This window comes from Oryctolagus cuniculus, chromosome 7, assembly GCF_964237555.1.
Source record: "Oryctolagus cuniculus chromosome 7, mOryCun1.1, whole genome shotgun sequence".
Taxonomy (NCBI): domain Eukaryota; kingdom Metazoa; phylum Chordata; class Mammalia; order Lagomorpha; family Leporidae; genus Oryctolagus; species Oryctolagus cuniculus.
The window spans coordinates 121,010,199-121,021,421 of NC_091438.1; the positions used below are offsets into that span (position 1 = coordinate 121,010,199).

At 46.0% G+C, this 11,223-nt stretch overlaps 1 long non-coding RNA gene across 2 annotated transcripts in view; it reads right to left on the reverse strand.

The window, feature by feature from the left end:
* The window catches only part of LOC138850651 (uncharacterized), a 111,985-nt gene extending 111,122 nt beyond the window's left edge, over positions 1–863 (reverse strand). For both annotated transcript variants that reach the window (XR_011390707.1, XR_011390706.1), the window contains exons 1-2: positions 727–863; positions 56–140 (exon numbers count right to left, since the gene is read on the reverse strand). This is a non-coding gene — a long non-coding RNA (uncharacterized lncRNA). The remainder of the gene's footprint in view (positions 1–55; positions 141–726) is intronic.
* Between the last annotated feature and the right edge of the window lie 10,360 nt (positions 864–11,223).

An 11,223-nucleotide genomic window follows, 5' to 3' on the forward strand; every position in this document is an offset into this window, starting at 1 on the left:
AACCTAGTGTGGCTGTGGACCAGTCAGTGCCCACATCTGAGTCCCGATTTCCTACCTGTAACATGAGGGCAGTTATTTGGGTGCTCTTTAAAGGTCCCTTCAGGCATGGACAGGCATGGACTTTCACCATTTCAGTGGACCTGAAAAGCCCAAGGGAGCAGGATTAGCAGCCCATTGTTAGTTAGTGACACACAGGCCTTGCTGACTCTGTAACATTGTTCTCAGTACTCTATGTGTGTTAACTTATTTATCTTCCCAACATCTTTGTGGGGGAGGCACTGTAATCAATCTCATTTAAAGACAGGAAACAAAGGTACAAAGTGGTTCAAGCTTGGATACAGTCATATCATGAGTCAACAGTGGAGTTGGGGTTCAAACCCAGGCAGCAGGCTCGGCCACATTTTATACTGCATCTCTTACAGATAAACTGTGATCCAGTGAGATGAAGAGATTTGGCCAAGATCACACAGCTTTAGAGCCATGTTAGGATTCAATCCCAGGGCCATCAGATTCCAGGTCTACTAGAGAAAAGACTTACACGTCTAATCTGTTAACAGATTGTTCAACCGCTGAGACTAATCTGAGCTGACGGATGTCTGATGCTCAAGAAAGGAAAGTCAGTCTTTGAGACAACCGAGTCCCTTAGGCCTGCACAGAAAATGCTCAGTGCCTGGCAGACCCACGTGCTGACTTTCCCTGTATCTGCTTCCGCCAGGTGATACTTACCTGGCTTCCAGGCCGTGCTTTGAGCCACCTCCTTGTTTCAGCAATGTGGCTTGGTTAATCCTCTGACCATGAGAGAATACTGTCCCTCCACAAGGCAGTGGTCTGGAGATGTGCTTTTTATGCTGCGAAGTTGCATGGTTTCATGGATAATTACTATCTTTTCTAAGGAGCGACACCATCTACCTAATACCAGGATTTCAGACCACGATCCTCATGACCCCTAGATATTCTAGCATCTATATGTTCATTAATCTTTTCTTTCCTACCCAGTGTCCAGGCAAAGGCTGATTCTTTTACTTAAAAACTGTCAAATTCTTTAAAATCTGGAGCCAGTTCAAGGGAACAAGTATCTTCACAACAGATGGAATTTAGAGTTGCAAACCATTCTACTGGGCAGCAGTCAGGCCTGCTTGCTAGATGGCAGTTCCCCACCCTGCTCTGTGACCTCATTTCTGGCAAGTGGAAGGCAGCAGCTTCAAGCTGATTGCACACAAGGTTCATCAATCACGGTAACAGTGCAATTAGCCACCAAGGTTCAAGCTGCATATAGTGTGTGTTAGTGGCAATTTCCCAAGCAAATGCAAATAAGAGACAATTAAACAAACTCTTGACCTCAAAAGAGGAAAAAGTAGGCCAAAAGTATGATACAGTATTGTAGTTATTCACAGAATCTGTTTTCATTGTGTGTCTATCTGTAAATACAATGTGCAAGTTTTGTCTCCTCAGTCTGTAACATTAACTTCTAGGAGCAACAGTGGGGGAGGGTATACTGAATAGTCTGATATCTGTTGGATATTAGTCCTGGAAGGGAGCTTAGAGAAGCTCTTGTCCTGGCTTCTATTTTTCAGGGTGGGGAGGAGATTGAGGTCCACAGAATGGGAAGAAATCTCTTAATTGCTCTGACAGGGCATTAGTGGTGGGGCCTGATTGGTTCTTTGATCCACTTCAAGAAGAAATTCATCTATTCTGGGTACCTACTATGGGTCTAGCACTATTAAACCCTGGATAATATAGATAAAAATGATGATTCTTTCTAGCAAAGTACCTTAAATCTAAAGGAGATGCTGCTTCTAAAATATTATTCCAATTTGACAGATGAGGAACATAGCCTTTGGAAAGTTAACATGCCCAAGTCATCCGCAGGAGCATTTGAACCCACCTCTGTCAGGTTCTTTTGGGTTTCCTCTTCAGGTTTTCTCAGATGAAAGGTAAATGGGGCAGTGGTAGTAACAGAGTCCCAAGGCTTCTCAAAGTTGTGAATAACCTCAGCTGGGTCTTTGGTTTGCAGTTGCTTTGTGACCAAAGCCTTATAACAGAATTGATTGAACATCCTCCAGACCTGGCTTTCTCACTCATATCCCCCATTCCTGCCCCAAAGCCTTGCATATCAAATTTCCTGTACTGTCTTGAGGAATGGTTTTTGGACTTTGCCAACAGTTTGGGGGTAGGGAAAGGATGACAACAACCAGTATCCTGGCTCTCATTGATTTCATATCCTTCATCCCAAGCCTTCACCTGCCATAGTTGGAGAATCAAGTTGCATGATTAGAAATGCATGCAAGACTATCCCATGAAATACAAATACTAAATTTTTAAAACTTTAAGGTCTGGCTCCCTTATATAAAGAAAGCAAAACTTAAATTTATTTATTCATTTATTCATTCAACAAATGAGTGTCTAGTATGTTCCAGGGTACAGTTGTTGGCAAGGTAGACACGGTCCTTGCCTTAATGAAATACATGGCTTCATGGTTTACTTCAGATATTGTCAAATCATCACCCAGATGTGATTACAAGTACTGTGAAGGAACAGTCCATGGTGCCATAAAAACACAAGATCATGGGGCCAGCGCTGTGGTACAGTGGGTTAATGCCCTGGCCTGAAACGCCAGCATCCCATATGGGCACCAGTTCGAGTCCTGGTTGCTGCTGTTATGGCCTAGGAAAGCAGTGGAAGATTGCCCAAGTCCTTGGGCCCCTGCACCCATGTGGGAGACCTGGAAGAAGCTCCTGGCTCCTGGCTTTGGATCGGCTCATCTCTAGCCGTTGTGGCCAATTGGGGAGTGAACCATCAGATGGAAGATCTCTCTCTCTCTCTCTCTCTCTCTCTCTCTGCCTCTCCTCTCTCTACGTAACTCTGACTTTCAAATAAATAAATAAATCTTAAAAAAACAACAACAACAACAACACAAGGTCAGGAAGCCTGAATCAACTTTGAGGAGCTGTGTCAGGAGCCCTAGGAAGAAGACTACTGCCTCCAATACCTCCACTGCCCACTGGCCATTGCTTCACATCTTCAAGTAAGCTTTCATCTTGCAGTTCAGACCTTTGATGGTTCATCAAATACAAATCCCCCAAGAAGAATAAGGGCGGGAAAAAGAATATTTGTATTTGTGAAAGAGACTGCCTGGTTAAGAATTCACTGTTTTCCTTTAGGGACCTAACAGACCACTCCAAATCCTAATGGCTGAAACAACATTCATTTCTCACAGTTCTGTAGTGGGGCTGGGTGATTCTTCTAACTGGCGCTGGATGGTGTAAAATGAATTCCTTCACGTGTTTGGGGTCTCAGCTGAGATGGACTGGAGCAGTTGAGGCCACTCCTCACATGCTGTTATCTCCCAGAGGGCTGCCCAAAGAATGTTCATAGTGGCAGAAGTTTTCCCAGCAGCAGGGGAAGGCCAGATCCAACACAAAAACACTTCTCAAGGCCCTGTTCGCATCACATTTGCTAATGTCCCACTAACTAGTGCAACTAACAGCCAAGCCCAGTCTCAACAGGTGGAGAAATATAGCATCTAATATAAAATATTGTGGCTGATTTTTCAGTCCACCACAGGAGCACCCCTAAGTTATCTGAACCTAAGTGTGGTAAATTTCCTGGGTTTTAAGACCTAACTCTAAGGATATCCCCCCAAGAGGAGGGTCAAAATGATTTAAAGCAAGGCAGTCTCATCATTTGGTTGTACAAAGAGCCTGATTTGGGGGCATCAAGATACAGCAAGCTGGAGAAGTTTTGAGGCTTGCTAAACAGTCCATTTGGTTACTTATTAGCTTTTTCTGCTTTTTCTGAGGATAAATCTGGCTTCTCATTCCAAGGGATTCCCTATAGATGATGGTTGTGATTCCTACCTGAAATTCCTGCCCAGAAGCCCACAGAAGGACTCAGTGTGTACAGAAAAGATGGCTCAGAGAACAGTCAGGCCCTATGCTCTGGTTATACTCTTTCCTGGAGTACTCATTGAGTTCTGAGGCTATAGATGCCAAGTCTTTGGTAATGACATGTATACCCAAGTTCATACTAGATATTTATTTCCATGTCTCAATAGGCACAAATAGAAACTCAACTCTGTCCCAAACATGATATGACTTCTGTGAAAATTAGTCTTCAGAGAAACCTAGGTGACATCCTTAATTCCTGGATTTTCCTCTTTTCTTAGTCTGCATCTAAACCAGCAACAAATCCTATGGTTCTATAGTTTTTTTTTTTAATTCAAGAAGAAGAGAAAGGGACAGAGACAGAGCTCCCACCCACTGGTTCACTTCTCAAATGCCCACAATAACAATTAAGATCCAGGAACTTAATCTGGGTCTCCCACATGGGTGGCAGGGACCCAACTACCCAACACCTTTTATCCAGAGTCTGCACTGATAAGAAGCTGGAATCTGAAACTGGGAATCAAACCCTTGCACTCTAATATGGGACAGTGTCTTAACTGCCAGACCAAATGCCTGCCTTCCTACTTATCTCAAATATGCCTTCTTTCTTCATTTCCATTGTCATGACCTTGGTCCAAGCTATCATTGTTTCTCCTCTAGAGAGCTACCACAGATTTTCTAGCTGGTTTCCATTTGTTTCCTTACAATCCATCCTTCACACAATAGAAATCTTTTAAAAATACAAAAAAAAAAAAAAAAAAAAAAAAAGGATTGGTGTTGTGGTATGCCACTAGAGACACCAGCACTCCATATGGGTGCCAGTTTGTGTCCTGGCTGTGCCACTTCCTATCTAGCTCACTGCCAGTGCACCTGGGAAAGCAGTGGATGATGGTTCAAGTGCTTGGGCTCCTGCCACCCATCCTGGCTCCTGGCTTCGGCCTGGCCTAGCCCTACCCTTTGTGGCCACTTAGGGAGTGAACTAGCTGGTGGAAGATCTCTGTGTTTCTCCCTCTCTCTCTCTAACTCTGCCTTTCAAATAAATATTTTTTAAAAATATAAATGAATAAACTCAGTAACAGATTTTTCTTCAATATCACACATGAAAATAATCCAGACACTTAATAATAGCATTATTATTAGTAGTAGTTTTTTTAAATTCATTTTGTTTCTAGTCCTAAATCCACCCCTGCGCCTCTGTAAGTCATTTCTAGGAACAACCAGCTGTCATTTATTCCCCTATTTCTTCTGGCAATGGTGATCACTTTACTGAAACCAAGTGATCCTAGTGAAGACTGTCAGTAAAGAGAGCTTGAGATCATGCAGAACCAATCAGAATCCTCCCCAAAATATATTGTTTCTTCTTTGGATCTCAGTTTTCTCTTTCATATATCCTTTCAACTCCAAAGTGAATAAATTCTAATTTTCAAATGTAGGCCTTTCAGAACACCTCACTGGCATGGTGATCCAGACTGTACAGTCTGAAAAATACACCTACCCTCTTTGCCACCCTCCCCTCTTGTAGTGCGTGAGGAAGAGGGGTTTCTCAAGGTGTGAAGCAGTTCTCCATGCACGCTGGTGGTGGTACAGGCAAAGGTCCTAATGCCTCGGGATCACTGGCCCACACAGGTCTGGTTTCCCAGGTGCTCAGAAGCTAGATAAGAGGCCAGCACTGTGGGGTATCAAGTTAAGCTGCCACTTGGGTGCTAGTTCGGGTATCAAGTGAAGCTACCATATGGGTGCTAGTTCAGGTCCCGGCTGCTCCACTTCTGATCCAGCTCCTGGAAAAGTAACAGAGGATGGCCCAGGTGCTTGGGTCCCTGCACCCACATGGGAGAACTAGAAGAAGCTACTGGCCCCTGCCTTTGTCCTGGCCCAGACCAAGCTGTTGAGGCCATTTGGGAAGTGAACCATCAGATGGAAGACCTGTCTCCCCCCCACCCCCGTAACTCTGCCTTTCAAATAAATAAAATAAATCTTTTTTTAAAAAGCCAAACAGTTAACACTACTGCCATCCCTTTGTCTATCCTTTTTCCTATTTTCCAGCCATCTCAGTGACATCAGCATCTCAAGAGCCCACCACTGACCAGACCAAGCTGTGTGGCATATGCTTCAGCCTACTTCTGTTTCGTTGAAATGATCACATAGCAAATACTCAAATAGGAAATCGCTAAAAGATTTCCCTATCCTTGGAACAAAATCACATCATAGAAATGCTAATGCAAAGCAAAGTAAATCAAATCCCTGAGGAGTATGCTTAGAATTCTCATCTCCCTTTAGATTTTAATGTGTCTTTTCCTGAGGTTAACAATGGGCTGGGATAAAGCTAATAGGCTGTGAAGACTTGGTTAAGACAAGTCCTATTCCTGGGCTTCAATGAAGAGCCTAGGCAGGATGGTTTTTGCAGGCACTCCTAGCACTGTTGCTCTGTGACTCTGCCCATTTTCTGTAAGAGCTGCAAATGGTAAACACGATTTTGGCAGGAATCCTTTCATTGTGAATGCCTCCTTGCTTCTTGAGTACAATGAAAACAGCCAAGGCTGCGTGACCCCCTCATCACTCAGCCAGCCTTATGGTCCTGGCTTCTGAGGCTTCCAGACAGCATCTTAGCAATTAAGTGCATCTGGACCATCCATGCATGATGGTCCTGGGCTGGAGGTCCCTCAAAGGTAGCAAGAGGAAGAGGAAAGCAAGAATCCCCGAGGCGACTTGTTGAGAAAGAAGCAGAGAGCCTTGTGGTTGAGATCAGGCAATGTGTTTCAAAGCCAGAAACGTATTCCCATTCAAGGAAGACTTAATTTTTCAGGCACCAGGCATGTGACAGGCTGAGCTGGCAAGATCTGTCTGAGGACAAACACTGCCATGCAGCTGGAAGCCTGAAAACCAAAGAGCTGAGAGATTTGCAAGTAGTCAACTATTTTCAGATCTCTTTAAACATCAGATGAGAGGATGAGGTCTAAGAAGTATTTTCACAGAGTGGTTAAGTGCCTAGGACTTATAGTCTGACAGATGTGGGTTTTGGGTCCTCATCACTACTCTTGTAACTTTGGACAGATTACTCTCAAAGCCTCAGTTATGTAAGTGGGAAAACATCTATCTCACAAGGCTGTTGAAAAGATTAAATGAGAGACGGATAGGAAGCCCTTCATGCAGTGCCTGGTGCACATAGTAGGTCCCAAATGTGGTGTTGACTGTAGCAGACACAAAGTCATTCCAACCAGGTGGCGTCAGGAAGGCAGATCTAATCCAAGATGTTTGGAAGGGGCTGCCACCAGACACCTGGTAGAATGGTGCCCCATGCACTTCTCCCAGAAACCAGCCTCCAGAAGTGAAGAATGACCCCACAATGAGGGCTTAGAGTGTTCTGGAGCCTTTGTTAGGGGTGCCCTCCAGGGCACAGGAATTTGCATTTAAGTCCTGACATCAGCAAACTGTGATCTTGGACAAGCATATTTCATCTATACAATGAGATTAATAATCTTGCCTAACTCACGAAATAGTTAGAAGGTCAAATAAAAGTATGGTTTTTTGTAAATATTTATTTATTTGAAAGAGTTACAGAGAGAGGTAGAGACAGAGAGAGAGGTCTTCCACTCACTGGTTCACTCCCCAAATGGCCATAATGGCCAGAGCTGCGCCGATCCAGAGCCAAGAGCTTCTTCCGGGTCTCTCATGCAGATGCAGGGGCCCAAAGTCTTGGGCCATTTTCCACTGCTTTCCCAGGCTGTAGCAGAGAGCTTGATCAGAAGAGGAGCAGCCAGAACTAGAACCGGTGCCCATATGGGATGCCAGCACTGCAGACCAGGACTTTACCTGCTGCACCACAGTGCCAGTTCCTAAAAGTATGTTTTAGAAACTAAAATGTTGTGGACAGAAAACATTGTGAGGGGCTAAGGGGTAGGCAGTGTTTGTGCCAGAATGGGGCTGAGTACACCCCTCCCGAAGCCCTTCCCAAGGGCTCCATCCATCCTCCACCTCCCCCACCCCCCAGTTCACATTTGGTCCCAGGAACCTAACCTTACCTGAAAATACCAGGGCAACAGGCCTTTAAATTGGTTGTCTTCTGAGAAACTTCTGGAAGTAAAGGCAGCCAAGAAGAATCAGCCAGTGCATGCTGGCGATTGGATGAACAGAGCAGTGTGCCATGATGGTGTCGAGGCCCAGGAGGAAAGAGCAGATAGGAGAGTCCCTCAGCACTATAATTAGAACACCATAGCAAAAAAACACTAATCGTGTACTCAGCACTCTTGACAGTTCCAAAAGCCCTTTCTCATCCAAGCTCCAGTGATTTTCTTTCTTTTTTGACAGGCAGAGTGGATAGTGAGAGAGAGAGACAGAGAGAAAGGTCTTCCTTTGCCGTTGGTTCACCCTCCAATGGCCGCCGCGGCCGGCGCACTGTGGCTGGTGCACCACGCTGATCTGATAGCAGGAGCCAGGTACTTATCCTGGTCTCCCATGGGGTGCAGGGCCCAAGCACCTGGGCCATCCTCCACTGCACTTCCCGGGCCACAGCAGAGAGCTGGCCTGGAAGAGGGGCAACCAGGACAGAATCCGGCGCCCCGACCGGGACTAGAACCCAGTGTGCCGGCGCCGCAAGGTGGAGGATTAGCCTAGTGAGCCGCGGCGCCGGCCACTCCAGTGATCTTTGACACAACCCTGTGATAGGGAGTCTATCATTCCCTGTACTGAAATGAGGAAAGCTGGCACCTGCATCAGTGAAACAGGGTACCCATGACTACATGGAGACTGCTGTAAATGCCTTGGTTGGTCTCAGAACAGGGTGGGAGCTGCCTCCTGTTCCTGGACCCTGCCTGTGTGGAGGTGGGGAGAGGCTCGGGGCTTGGGATGATGGCAGAAGGAGGGCAGCTGAAGAGAAACCCTGAGCAGCAATTGTGTCTACACCTGGCTTGTTGTCTGCTTGTGGGAGAAAAGGAGGGAGAGGAACACACTCCTCTCACCACTCCCACTCCCTCACAAGACTGAACCCAGAGCAGGGTTGAGCAGCCGAGGCTTTCCTCATGTCCCAGAGCCAGAGGCAGATGGACCCGCAGTCACGCAGAGAGATGCTGCCTTCCTCGGTTTGCAAACTGTCTTCAATTCCCCCAATTGCTCTTTCTAACTTGCTCAACCAGGGACCAGGCTGATGTCATGCCAGCTGAGAAGAAGTACTGTAATGGGCTGAGCACAATTCCTCGGGAGGAGCAATTAGCAAAAATTGGAGCTGTCCCTCTGCAAGACTGAGCAGAGAGGAATAGTAACTCTCCTGTCTCTCCCCATCAGGTTCCCGCTTAGCAGCTGTTTTCATGCTCTTTTATTCTGGCTGTGTTCTGCATACTAACACCTCTTCTCAGTGGCATACGAAACAGGAAATGTCACATGATGCTGTGAGCTGTGTACAAATATCAAGAGATATGTGGAAATATAGGGTACCCATTTGCAAATATCTATGGTACCTCCCTGTTCTGTGTTGATATGTTTTATTGATACAAACTGGATTTTCTTAATATATCTGTTCTTCTTATTATAGTAGCACTGATGGTGTGTGCATTAAAGTTCATCTGAACCACATATCATAGTGTGACTCTTCCCTGAGTTTATGTGAAGAATTTTGGAAGGAGACTTCTGCCTTCTGAAATTTTTGAAAGGCACTGGGAAAACTGGACCAGCACCAGTGCCACAACAGCCACAATACAATGCAGTGGTTCACGGTGGTTTCAGAAAAGAAGGAGATCCGGGTAGACCGCAACAGTCCGAGAAGGCTTCACAGAGGAAGAAACACTGGCACTGGAAGAGGTCTCTGGGGGAGCTAACCAGCTGGGTGATGCAGAGACTAACAAGCAGCAGTGTGTCCCTCACTGCAGCTTAGCAGGGTTAGGATACCCTGAGCTGAGAAGATGTGAGCCTGGGAAAGTGAAGCAAAATGCAGACAGCATTGGCAGCTCTAGGAGGGGCAGAGCCCACTCCCTAGTGCCACGCCCTCACTCCTTGAAGAATCTTAACAGGTCTAGGCAGGCAGCTAATTCAGTACAGCATGAAGACCCTGGTGGGCCAGAGAGCACAGAGCTTTGGAAGCACAGAGCAGTGTCACATACAGCATTCAATCTGGATTCTTCTGCTTACAAATGACACAAACACACATCTGACAATTATAAGGGAAAAAATAAGGGGTCATGGTGGGAGCAGAATTTGTTGGCTCATGTTACTGTAAATGCAGGGATATATCTGGCTTCAGGCATAGCTGGAATCAGGTGATTACATTATATTATCAGGATTCTCTGCCTCTTAGCTTCACTCTCTTCTGGGTTGGCTTCATTCCCTGCTGGCTTCAGGTTTATCCCAACAATAAGGCATCTTATTGTTGCATGAGAATGCCGCTGCTTCAATAGTTTTGGCAAAAATCAGGGTTATTTATCAAATATTCTAAGCTCAATCATTATACCAGGGTGTGAGGTGCTCTGATCAGCCAAGCCCATCTCTGCAGTTGGAGAATGGGATCAGTCCCACCCAAACCAGATGAACTGCAAGTAGGAGAGGGACAATTGCCCCAAAAGAGAATTAGGACAGTTTCCAGAAAAGGGAACAGATGTTGACCAGGCAAAAATGTCAGCTGTTCACGGGAGATACAGAATCAGATGATTCCTCAAAAGACATCCAAAAACGGATAGAGAACAGGAATGGGCCCTATCCCTAGGATATGACAATGGAAGGAGCAAGGTGGGCAGGGGGAGGGAGGGATGGGCGAGAGGCAGCTGTCTGAGAGCAGAGCAGGCAAGGGCGAGTACCTGTGCGTGTCCTGGAGTGGGAGCCATAAGTGGCCAAATGAGAAATCCAGCCTAGGCTACAAGTACAAAGCCTTGTGTCCTGGTTTGGAGCTGCCTCCACTAGGAGAAAGGGTTCTATTTTGTAATTCATACAAAAATGACATCTGCTCACCGAGCCATGAGCAGAGTGGCAGCATTCATTCGAAGGGGGCACCTGTTTCCAATTTGCATAAAGGTGCTGTTGCAGGTTGAATTGTTTCGCCCTAAAAGAAGGATTCAAGTCCTAACCCTAGTCTCTGTGAATGTGACCTTATTTGGAAATACAGTCAAGTTATGATGAGGCGCTAGTAGATTAGAGTGGGCCCTGGATGCTATGACTGATGTCTTTATAAGAGAAAGGAGAGGGAGAGTCAGACACAGAATCACAGACACAATGAGGAAGGCTAAGTGTGATGGAGGAGACTGGCCCCAATGTGGCTGCAGGCCAAGGACTGCAAAACCTCGCTGGCAACCACCAGGAGCGAGGAGAGCCTAGAATATTTTCCCTCAGAACCTTCAGATGGAGCCAACCCTGTTGACCC